Source organism: Carya illinoinensis, chromosome 10, assembly GCF_018687715.1.
Source record: "Carya illinoinensis cultivar Pawnee chromosome 10, C.illinoinensisPawnee_v1, whole genome shotgun sequence".
NCBI lineage: Eukaryota > Viridiplantae > Streptophyta > Magnoliopsida > Fagales > Juglandaceae > Carya > Carya illinoinensis.
Genome location: NC_056761.1, coordinates 2,268,636 through 2,282,178, shown reverse-complemented (window position 1 = coordinate 2,282,178; position 13,543 = coordinate 2,268,636).

Below are 13,543 nucleotides of genomic sequence, written 5' to 3'. Positions count from 1 at the left end.
CTCATATCTACTCCAGTCATGATAAAAATGCTTTCTCTTTCATCAGAGTTCACGAGTAATGTTGAACAAATAACTGAGGTTATTTTCACATTTCTTTTCAAAAATAAACATGCATATTTTTCAGAATCAACTGTGTTTCATTTTTTTTTTTATGCAAAGTCTAGTATAGGAATATCGCTTACCTAAACTTCTTAGCTTATCTGAATTTTCTCAAAACAGTGCTGAATGAATACCAATCATCACCTATAAAAATTCAGGTAATTTGAATAAATCTCCAATTGAGCAAATACCTCATATTTATACTTGAAATAACTATTTTAATTCCTTAAAGCCTAAAATCCTCATAATTCTTAAAATACCATCATTTTCCAAAATCATAAGTTATCCACTTAATATATACTTAACCTAAATCCCACTTATTCAAAAGTTTATTTCTAAAAAAAAAAAAAACCCAATCCATTTAAAAAATGAAGAGTACCCAACCCAAAAATAATTTAGGATCCGGACTCAACCCACACACTAAGAAAATAAAACAAGGAATTGAGTAGAAACAAGCCCACATGTGTCTAAAACCAAAGAAAAACATGCAGTCCACGTGAAATAAATCCTTAAAACGTCATGTGTTTGAGGGTAAAATTGTAATTTAACACCTAAGATCTACCCTTTGAACACTGCTGGTTTTTACAGAACTATCAAAATAAATCCCACATCACGACAAACTACAAGAAAGAAATAAAATGGTTTTGCTCACCAATGATGGAAGGTTTGGGAGGAAAATGATGACAACTTGGCTAACAGCGTAGGGACCTCAACGGAAGGTGTAGCATGCGGCTGAGTTGGTCATCTAGAGAGAGAGAGATGAGAGAGGGTGCGAATAGAGAGAGAAAAGCATGGCGGACCTAGGGTGGCACGATTGTACCGTCGAGGACTTCGAGGTTGAGCAGTCAGGCGGCAGCGAAGGAGCTACGCACAACAGCCATAGTGCTCTGTTTTGGTGAGTGCGAAACAGGGGCTGGCTGATTCACGGGCAGGCTTGGCAGTGGCTAAAGCACGGCAGTTACTGGGTTGAGCTATGGTGGCTGAGCATCTTGCTGTGTGGGTTGGAAAGTGTGGAGGAAAAGTGGGCTGCAGTGGTGCAATAGGTGGCTCACGATGCATGCGAGAAGGGCTGGTTTCTGCATGTCAAGATGTTGCTGTGTACGAGAGGGAGTCAAGGTGGTGGGGGTCAGCAGTGACGAGGTTGAAGAGGGCAGTACGTGTATGAAGGCTGTGCGTGAACTGTGAGGTTAATGAGTGAATATAAAGGCAATGAAAAAAAAAAAAAAGAACCCTAGCGAGATAAGGGATAAAAAGACGTGCAAGCAATGGGAACGGACATGGTGCGAAGTGGGGGCTGGGGATTTTAAAAAAAAAAAAAAACACAAAACTGTCTGAACGTGGTGAGGAGCAACTGGAACTAATTAGAATTTTAATGGGAAAGAGACTCTAGAGTCCATTTGAAAAGATGACAAACATTTTTAAAAAACAAATCATAGGTTGGATTTTTGAAAAATAAGTTGGACCCGTAATCCATAAAGAAAATACTCGAAAACTCAATGGTCTTTTCATACATGTAAGTCCAAAAAAGATATTTAAAAAACATAGGGTTTGACTGCCTGGATGTTAAACATTTGGCCAAACCAATGAGAATGTTCTTACTGTCATTGACTGCATCACTCGTTTTTAATATAATATAATTATTTTTATTTAATATAATATAATTATTTTTATTAATCATATAAGTAGAATGCAGAAGAAGTGTTACGTATAAGTAATTTATAGTAGAATTGAGAATACTTGGTTGATTCGAGGGAACCAAATCCTCCACTAACAGTTTGCCAAATTCAACTTGACAGATTTCATTGATAACGGTAGAATAAATACAACTGGAAATCATAACAACCACCTAAATAATTGGACCACTAATAACATTTAACTACCCCATAAAACATACTAGAAATAAACAATCGTGAACCCAGATTTGCAGCACAAGACTCGGACAAAGCCAAGCCACAAACCCATTATAGACTAACAGAATAACACTTGCAGATAAAATAACCAACTAATAACCAACTGAAAAAATGAAATCTACTTACATGGGCCTTACATAACAGCACCAACCCCAGTAAGGCCAATTCCTTTCCTAGGCCCAAGCCCATTACATGACAATGCTCCCCCCTCGGACAACCTTGTCCTCAAGGTTAGGAAATTCATAAATCAATTTTCTGTAATCCACCCAAGTAGCTTCTTCTGATCCAAGCCCTCGCCACTTTACCAACACCTCTGTCAACACTCTATTTCCTCTTTTCTTCATCCTCTGATGTAAAATATTTTCAAGCTCTAGTCGAATCGTTCCATCAGAAGCAGTGGAAGGCAACGATCCTTGCTGCTGGTTTCGGGCACCCACTGTTTCTTTAAATAAGAAACATGGAAAACAGGATGGACTTGCACAGTGGAAGGAAGATCCAACTTTTATGCGACAATGCCCAACCTTTCAAGCACCTGTTATGGTCCGTAAAATCTGGGGGACAGCTTTGAATTTCTTTGTTGAACCACCGACTACTGCTTGTACAGTTGAAGCCTAAGGTGAACCCAGTCCCCAACCTCAAAACTTCTCTCAGTACATTTTAAATCTGCATATTTCTTCATTGTAGCTTATGCTTCCTACAGGTTTCCTCTTAGTAAGCGTAGGATCTGATCCCTAGATTTCAAGGTATCTTCTACCATTTAATTTTGAGCAGTACTTGGAGTATATGATAATAATTTCTTGGGAGGGTAGCCATATACATATTCAAAAGGGGTTAGTTTAATGGATGAGTGAATATTGGTGTGTAACACCATTTGGCAAGAGGTAGCCAGTTTGCCCATTTTCTCGATTTATCACCAGAAAATACCTCAAATATTGCTCCACATAGTTGTTCACAATCTCAGTTTGTTCATCCATCTGTGGATGATAAGCTGAGCTAAATTTTAACTCGATTCCGTGAAGCTTAAAGAGCTCCTTTCAAAAGGTGCTCGTGAAAGTGGTGTCCCTATCAGTCACAATTGAACTGGGCATGCCATGTAACTTGAAAACATTTGCAACAAAAATTTAGGCAATCTTAGATGTTGTGTATGGGGGAAACTAGTATAAAAAAGACATTTAGATAGTCTATCCACCACCACCATGATCACAGAATACCCTCCTGAACTAGGTAGTCCTTCTATAAGATCAAGAGAAATATCAATCCAAACCTTAGTAGGAATAGGTAGAGGCTGAAGAAGCCCTGCTGAATGTGTATTTTCAGACTTGTTCCTTTGGCATGCCTCACATTCCTTGATAAATTTCTTGATGTCACTTCTCATTCCTACCCAATGGAATTCTGATCGAACTCTATGGACAGTTTTATGATAACCTACATGACCTCCTTGGTAATTGCTGTGTAGAGCTTGTAGAATCTGCTGCTGCTAATATAAAGTCTACCCTTGTAGTAGAGTAATCCACCTTGGCTTTTATACTTGTTAAGATCCAAGCCTCCTTGCTCCATTCGTTGTAGCAGTTTTTGTAGCTCTAAATCCTTTGCATAGGCAACTTTAAGAGAGTCTAACCAGTTAGGTATTGGAAGTGTGAGTGCTGCCAACTCTCCAGGATTGTGGTCTACTCTTCTAGAGAGTGCATCAACCACTTTATTTTCCTTTCCCTGCTTGTATTCCACAAAAAAATCAAAGCCTAACAGCTTTGTGATCCACCTTTGCTGAAGTGGGGTTCCAATATTCTGCTCCAGTAGATATTTTAAACTTTGCTACTCAGTTTGTATCTTGAACCTTTGTCCCAATAAATAGGATCTCCATTTTTTGATATACCAAGGCCATCAACTCCTTTTCATAGGTAGATAATTGTAAGGCCTTCCCATGTATAGCTTGACTTATGAAAACAATTGGCCTCCCCTGTTGCATCAAAATAGCTCCAATACCACACCCAGAGGCATCACATTGAATGGTAAAAGGTTAAGTAAAATCTGGTAGTGCTAAGACCAGGGGGTTAGTGACAGTTTTTCTGAGTTTTTCAATGGCTTCTTAGGCTGTTTCTGTCCAGTAGTTAAATGAGTTCTTTTTTAAAAGAGAAGTTAAAGGAGCTGCTATGGGGTCATATGTAACACCCCGTTCCCGTAGGATAGAGACGTTACTAACAAACATGATAAAATGCCCGGTAAAGAGACTCATTACTCTGAAATACCTCATTTATTGAAATAAACTTAATTGGAAGGATATAAATAGTCTTGAAACTTGAAACTGAATAAGGCAAAACATGAGCTAATCTTTTTTTTTTGATGAATAAATAAATATATTGATCCAAGAAAAGCAAAGCCAGTTACACTAGTCTAATGCCCTAACTAGGTAGGCACATTAGAGACAAGAAAATCATGAAAAACCATGCCATTAAAATCCACAGCTATGGCCCAACTACAAAGAGTTCTGAAAAATAAAACTTTTAGTTCCTCTAAGGATCTTTCTCGGTCTTCAAAAGTCCTCTCATTGCGCTCCTGCCATAAGCACCACATAATGCATAGAGGAATCATCTTCCACATTGCTTTGATTGGTTGCCTTCCTCTTAAATTTGGCCAACTCGCCAAAGCTGTCTTCACCGTCTTCGGCATAACCCATGCCATGTCTAGTCGAGTAAATACCTCATTCCATAGTGTTCCGGCTGTATCACAATGCAGGAGAAGGTGATCTACCGACTCTCCCCCTCCTTTACACATACAACACCACTCTGTAATGATAATCCTCCTTTTCCTCAAGTTATCAATTGTGAGAATCTTTCCCCGAGAAGCTGTCCAGACAAAGAAGGAGACTTTGGGTGGTGCTTTGTGTCTCCAAATCTTTTTCCAAGGAAACTGAGCATTTGGCTCCATAGTAAGAGCCTTATAGAATGAGCGAACAGTGAAAGAGCCTTTAGCTGTCGGCTTCCACCACATAACATCTTCAAGCTGCCTGTTTGGTCTGATGGCATATAATAGGCTATAGAAATCAGCAAAGCAACTTATTTCCCAATCTTGGGCCACCCTACTAAAGGTAACGTTCCAGTGAATGTGTCCCCCCAATGTCTCCACAACATCTGCCACTGAAACGTCCTTTGCGCTTGCTATCTGGAAGAGAGAGGGAAATAGATCTTGTAAGGCCCTATTGTCACACCAAACATCACTCCAAAATTTTATCCTTGAGCCCACACCCAGCTGTAACTTAACAAAGTGATTAAACACCCCCCATCCCTTTCTTATGTTTTTCCACAACCCAACACCATAGGCCCCCCTTACTTCTCTAGAGCACCAATCCCCCCATAGAGCACCATATTTCTTTTCAATCACCATTTTCCATAAGGATTCTGGTTCTGTCGCATATCTCCATAGCCATTTTCCTAGTAAAGCTCGATTGAACACCCTTAGATTTCTAATCCCCAACCCTCCACCCGAGATAGGACGACAAACCTCTGCCCACTTAACCAGATGAAACTTAAACTCCTCCCTCATCCCCCCCCACAGGAAGTCACGTTGGAGTTTCTCAATACGGGCTGCTACACTCGCTGGTATTGGGAAAAGAGATAAAAAGTAAGTTGGTAGGTTAGAGAGTGTACTCTTTATTAGAGTAATCCTACCACCTTTAGACAAATACATTCTCTTCCATCCCACCAATCTCCTCTCAACTTTCTCAATCACAGTATTCCAAACCGATAACGCCCTCGAGGCGCTTCCTAGAGGAAGTCCCAAATAAGTCATGGGTAATGACGTTAACTTGCACCCCAACAATCTAGCTAGCTGGCGCTTGTTAGGCACTACCCCGATTGACACCAATTTTGACTTCTCAAGATTCACCTTCAACCCGGACACTGCCTCGAAACAAAGGAATAAAGCCTTTAGTGCTTGCATCTGATTCTGTTCCGCTCCACACATGATAAGTGTATCATCTGCAAACAATAGGTGAGAAATATTAATAATGCCCATCTCCGAAGTTCCAATCTTAAAGCCCTCAATGAAGCCATTCGTAACCAAGGTCGTGATCATCCTGCTTAAAGCTTCCATGACTATAACAAACAACAAAGGTGACAACGGATCCCCTTGTCTCAACCCACGTGAACTATTAAAAAAGCCCACTGCTCCGCCATTTACCAACGTTGAAAACTTCGCCGTCGATATGCACCAATGGATCCATTTCCCCCATCTCTCCCCAAAACCGCATCTCCTTAGCAAATTGAGAAGAAATTCCCAATTGACATGATCATATGCCTTTTCCATGTCTAATTTACACAAGAACCCAGAATTTCTAGTCTTCAATCTACTATCAAGGCATTCATTTGCAATAAGCGCAGCATCTAGAATCTGTCTTCCTTTTACAAAAGCATTTTGCGGATTTGAAACAATCTTCCCCACCACCTCACTCAGTCTGTTCGCAAGAACTTTTGAGATTATCTTATATACCCCATTCACTAGACTAATAGGTCGATATTCCATGATTTCCAAAGCCCCTACCTTCTTCGGTATCAGTGCAAGGAAAGTAGTGTTTAGACTTTTTTCAAATTTTCCAAACATATAAAACTCTTGGAACACCTTCATCAGGTCCTCCTTTATTACTTCCCAACAATCCTGAAAGAATCCCATAGAGAACCCATCCGGTCCTGGAGCTTTGTCCCTATTCATTTTCTTCACTACCTCAAGAACCTCTAACTCCTGGAACTCCCTCTCCAATCTCAACACATCACTTGGCTCAAGAGTATCAAAAACCATCCCATTCAAAGGAGGCCGCCATCCCGCTTGCTCTGTAAGTAAGTTCTCATAAAAGTCAACTATATGATTGTGAATCGTCTGTTCATCTCTACACTCCACCCCTTCAATTTTCAGCATCTCAATATTATTGTTTCTTCTATGTGAGTTTGCAATCCTGTGGAAAAACCTTGTGCTTCTATCTCCTTCCTGCAACCATAATGCCCTAGACTTTTGACGCCATGACACTTCTTCTAGAAGTATCAACCTCTCAACATCTGCAATCAGCTCAGCCTTCCGACCTAATTCTTCCTGTGAAAGTGGATGCATCCCTTGAAGCCTCTCGATCTCTTGAATTTCCAGCAACTTTATTTTTCTGTTTTCTCCCACATTTCCGAAAGACTCCGTGTTCCATAGTCTTAAATCTCTTTTGAGTGCTTTCAACTTGCCAGCAAAAATGAAACTGGGTGTACCTTGGAACTGGTAGGAAGACCACAACTGTTTAACTCTCTCCACAAAAGCTTCAGATTTAAGCCACATATTTTCGAATTTGAAAGGCCGCTGGCCACTACTTAACCCTTCGCAATCCAACAAAACGGGCCAATGGTCTGAAACTATTCGGGGCAGTCGCTTTTGCCATACATCTGGAAAATGGCTTTCCCATTCTGGGGAGATTAGGAAACGATCCAGTCGAGACCATGACTGATTGTTAGACCAAGTAGCGGTACCTCCGGCTAGTGGCAAATCTACCAAATTCAGATCAGAAATACATTCCGAGAACTCCTCCATGGCTGGCCTCATTCTTCTACTTCCATCCACTTCACTACAGAATCTTGCAACGTTAAAATCTCCTCCAATGCACCATGGAATATCCCACCAAGTATACACCCCGGCTAATTCTTCCCACAGTAACCTTCTATCCATGTCTACATTGGGGCCATAAACACCCGCAAAAGCCCATAAAAAGTCATCGGACACACTTAAACGAACAAGCTATCATGTATTGTCCAATAAACTCATCTATCTTTTCCACCACCCTCCTATCCCACAACACCAACACCCCACCCGACGCCCCGTTAGATGCCAAGTATGCCCAATCCACATGTACTCCACTCCATAAACTCCTCACAATCCTCCTATCGATCGTCTTCAATTTTGTCTCTTGCAAGCATACTATATCCACTTTCCACTCCCGAAGCATATTCCTAATTCGTAGGCGCTTATTAATCTCATTAAGCCCACGGACATTCCAAGAAACAATTTTAGGCTTCATTGGGGACCAGCCAGCCCCCTTACCTTTCACTCTACCCCTTCTAGAGCTGCCTTCCATATTCATAGACCATGTCAATCTTCTCAGTTCCCGCTGTTTCTTCGATTGGCCTTTGTTTTTTTTATTATGCCCCTCCTCGATCGCTGTGAGCAATGCCATAAATTGCTCCTCGTATCCATCACATTCTATCCCCACAAATTTTTGGATCTCTTTCACCTTATGAAAGACTCATTCAGACACTTTCGATTGATCTGGAAAATAAAAATTTAAAGGAACAGGATCCTTCCTCCTACAGTTCTGGAAACCGTGTATATCATCTTCAAAAGAGATATTTTCCAACCCCAACTGACCACTGACATCAGGAAACAACAAATCCCCATCCACCGACAGCCTCAAATCCTCATATCCATCTCCCTCTTCCTCGCCTGAATCTGATTCCATCACAACTCTACCCTGATCTTCCATCAACACTAAACCCATCTCTTTCATGCATACCGTCGGGACCCCATCAGAATGCTCCATCGCCATCATCGGCGTCATCTGTGAACTCGCCTCCCTTCTCTCCACTGTCGGCGAGCTTTGCGGCATCATCTCTGTTACACTCGGCCTCGGGGCTGCCGGAATCTCGTCGACGGTCTCCAGTACCACCGTCGGCGAGTTCTGTGGTGTCTCAACCTCTTTAGAGGATACGCCTATAACTAGGTCTTCCGAATGGGACCTGGGCTGAGGAGGCCCAGGCCCGACACGAGGCCCTCCACTCGTGGAAGCCTTAGTCCTATACACAATAAGAGGGGGACTTACCATGGTATTTGGGCTACAGGCCCCCAGCTCCAGGCCCACCGTTCCAGACCTCCCCTTTTCATCCTCCCTTTTCCCTCCTGTTTCCTGAATCAGCCCGACACATTTTCTGACTTCGTCCATATCCTTCTGCAACTTCCTCAACTGGCCCTGTAGCTCCAACAGACGTTTGCTGGATACCCACATCTCCTGTCCAACTACCCTGCCCGACTCTGCATTTTGAAGATGGCGTGGGGCTCGATCCCCCCCCAGCTACATGGCTTGCACCTCCGGCAAGCCCCTTCTGCACGTACACCGATCCCGACGTGAGGACCTCCTTAAAGGATCTGGGCATCTTGTTTGAGGACTTTACCACTTTATTGCTCTGCCCCCCTTCACCCTTTACATACCCATTTCCTCTGATCTGAAGCAACTCTAGAGCCATATTCTTCACTCTCCTCCATCCCCATCCACCTTCACCTTCTGGAAAACAGAGTAAGCAGATTCACCTTCTGGAAAACATGAGCTAATCTTAAACAAGACTAGTTATTGAAATGACATAAAAGAAACTTAATCCTTGTGTAAATGACACTTATTCATCTCTAAGTCCTTATACTAAATCTACTCCTGGCCATCCAGCTCTGCATCATCATAATCACCATCTGTGGCTATCAACATAGAAGAAAACAAAAAGACAAACAACAAAAATGAGTTGAATACTCAGTAAATAATACATTATACCGTAAAATACTATATAGCTTAGCATAAATTTGATTTTTAAAGCCTTATCATAACTTTCATATAACATTCATGGATTAACATGAACGGAAACATTCATAATCGTGGCAAACATGAAGCGTGAATGCATGAGTAACTTGTTTATCTTGAATTATACTTATTTCATGGTGAACCACGCTTGAGTCCATGGCACCACATAACTTGTCATGTAGTGAAACACGCTTGAGTCCGTGTTTCACTTAACTTGCATAACATGAAGTGAAACACGCTTGAGTCCGTGTTTCACTTAACTTGCATAACATGAAGTGAAACACGCTTGAGTCCGTGTTTCACTTAACCTGCATAAAATGAAGTGAAACACGCTTGAGTCCGTGTTTCACTTATCTTGCTTGACGTGGAGTGAAACGCGCTTGAGTCTGTGTTTCACTTATCTTGCTTGACATGGAGTGAAACATGCTTGGGTCCATGTTCACTTAACTTGCATGACATGGAGTGAAACACGCTTGGGTCCGTGTTTCACTTATCTTGCTTGACATGAAGTGAAACATGCTTGGGTCCATGTTCACTTAACTTGCATGACATGGAGTGAAACACGCTTGGGTCCGTGTTTCACCTATCTTGCTTGACATGAAGTGAAACATGCTTGGGTCCATGTTCACTTAACTTGCATGACATGGAGTGAAACACGCTTGGGTCCGTGTTTCACCTATCTTGCTTGACATGAAGTGAAACATGCTTGGGTCCATGTTCACTTAACTTGCATGACATGGAGTGAAACACGCTTGAGTCCGTGTTTCACTTAACTTGTGGTAACCACGCTTGAGTCCGTGGTACCGTCTTAGCATAACTATGGTAAACACGCTTGGGTCCGTGTTACCTTAAAATGTTTATCTTTCTTAATGCATGATAATTTTCTTGGACTTCATAGACTTTTCTAGCATGGCATATTCTTGTACATGGCATGGCATAACATGATATATTCTTATACATGGTATAGCATAGCATGACATGACCTAACATGATTTAATCATTTTATGACATTTCATGGCATGCATGATCTCAAAACTACATGAATATGGCATACATGATCTGGCTATTTATTACATGGCATGCTTGACTTAAGTTATTGCATGAACAATACATGGCATACACGGTCTAAGCACTACATGAATGAAGCATGCATGATCTGGCTATTTTAATTCATAGAATACCTATCTTAAATTATTGTATGATCATATTATTTACCTCTTAGCGCTGCTTCTGAAATCTCACGTCGTAGCTCATGACCTATACGAGGCACTAGACGTTACTAATCTTTCTAGAAAACGTGTCGTAGAACTCTAATTACTTAAAATCTTACCATAGAGATAAATTAATAAAAAGAATAAATATAAAAATAACATAACTAAATCGTTTCTAACTGAATTAACCTAAATTTTAGGTTCGTATGTTACATCATACCCTTGAATGAACTTCCTATAGTAGCCCTTGAGCCCTAAGAATCCTTTAAGAGACTTAGATTGTCCGGAATAGGCCAATTAAGCATAGAATTAATCTTAGCAGGGCCAGCTTTAACTCCATCTTTAGAAATTAAATGACCAAGGTAATTGACTTCGGAACAACCAAAACTGCATTTAGATTTTTTTGCAAAGAGTTGATGTTGTTTTAGGATGTCCAACACAGTTTGTAGGTGAATCAAATGGTCAAAAAGTGTTTTGCTATAGATTAGAATATCATCAATGAATACCAAAATGAATTTTCTAATATGAGGCTTGAATATATCATTCATAAGGCCTTGAAAGGAAGCTGGTACATTGGTAAGCCCAAAGGGCATTACCCAGAATTCATAGTGACCTTCATGGGTTCTAAAGGTAGTTTTTTGAATGTCCTCGGGGTGAACTTGGATTTGATGATAACCGGACCTAAGGTCCAACTTGCTAAATATTGTAGCACCTTAAAGGTCATCCAAGAGTTCATCTACAACAGGTATTGGAAATTTCCTTTTAATAGTTTCCTTATTGAAGGCTCTATAATCAATGCAAGTCTCTAACTATCGTCCTGTTTCCTTGCTAAGAGAATAGGTGAGGAGAAAGGACTATGGCTAGGTCTGATTATACCATTAGCTAGCATTTCTTGGACCAATTTCTCAATTTTTGATTTTTGAAAATAAGGGTAACGATAGGGACCTACACATACTGGGTTTGTGTCTTTTTGGAGTAAGATGTGGTGGTCATGTTTTCTTGGTGAGGTAAACCCCTAGGTTCTTTAAACACATTTTGGTATTGATCAATTAATTTGCACAGGGCTGGGTTGAGTTCAGCATAAAAAATAAAGGGTTCTATAAGTTCAATAAGCTGTATAACTAGGCCCCTTTGGTCATTCTTATTAGCCCTACCAAATTTTTCCCCTTCAATCAGTGATAAACCAGCGGGTGATATGCCATGAAGTGTTCTACTAGCACTCAAATAAAAGAACTCCATACAAAGTCTCACAAAATCCCATAGGATAGGTCCTAAGGACCTCAACTATTGAATTCCCAAACCAATATCACATACCCCCAATGTAAGCAGAAAAAATTCTGTGAAATAAGAATTACCCTGCATATGAAAATGCACCTCTAAACATTTTCCTTCGCTGTTGAGTGCTGCTCTATTTGCTATCTTTAATGTAAGCCCATCGATTGGTTGTACCATCAGCTGAATTTTCTTAGCAATAGAGGGATCCATGAAGTTATGGGTGCTTCCCATATCAATGAGGATCACCACTACACATCCTAACACCCTGCCAATCAATCTCATAGTTCTTGGGTTGGGAGAACCTGAGAGTGCATGAATTGAAATGCCTGGTTCCACTTCCACAATTTCTGGTTCATTCCTTGAGCTACCATCCCCCTTTTCTTTGCTCCTACTAGCTGGTGTTGGTTCATCTTCCTCACTAGAATAATCACATTCCATAATAAACAGCCTTGCCGCCTTGCATTTATGCCCATGCCCCCATTTCTCATCACAATTATAACAAAAGACCCTTCTATCGTCTTTCCTTCATTTGAGTAGGGGATAACCTCTAAATTGGAACCATAATGCTCTTCTCAGTATAAGGAGGAGGACCGATTGCCAGTCTTGGTGGTAGAGCACCCACTCTAATCACCTTCCTCAAAGCTGCCACATTTTCTTCCTGCATCTTAGCCAACCCAAAAGCAATACTCAAAGTTTGAGGATTTAGCATACATACCATGAACCTAATGTCCTCTCTCAATCCACTAAGGAAGCCACTAAGCTTGTACTGCTCAGCTGATCCTCTAATTAGATAGGACTTCAAATTCTTCTTTATAAGGTTCCACCGTAGTAGTTTGCTTCAACTTAGTAACCATAGGATCTTCATAAGATGTAGAACCAAACTGAGTCTGTAGTCCTCCAACAAATGCATCCCAGCTTGTAATACCTCCTGAAGTCCTGGAATCAAACTAATGCCTGGCCTTCCATATGGAAGGAAGCCAATAGAATTCTGTGATGGGGGTGAGTTTGGTGATGAGCAAAAAATTGATTTTCTCTATAGATCCATCCTTGTGGTCTTCACCATTGAACTTAGGAAAATCCAAATGAATTGCACATGTTTGAATTGCCCTATGTTCTTCAAATGATGGCTATTTTTTGTCCTAATTCATATGTACCATCATCAGGTTGTTTCTCCTTGCTATGGACCAATGCGTCCACACTATTTGCTACTGCCTAGAGTTGCTTAGCTAAGCTATCCACGACCTGCTACAAGGAAACTTGATTCCTCTACTGCACCTCTTGTGCCTGTTTGATTCCAGTTATGGACTTCGCAAGTTATGAGTAACGTGTACCAGCACCACCTTCAGCCATGGGTCAACCTAGCTCTAAGATACCACTGTTACATATAAGTAATTTGTAGTAGAATTGAGAACACTTGGTTGCTTCGAGTGAACCAAATCCTCCACTGACAGTTTGCCAAAATTCAA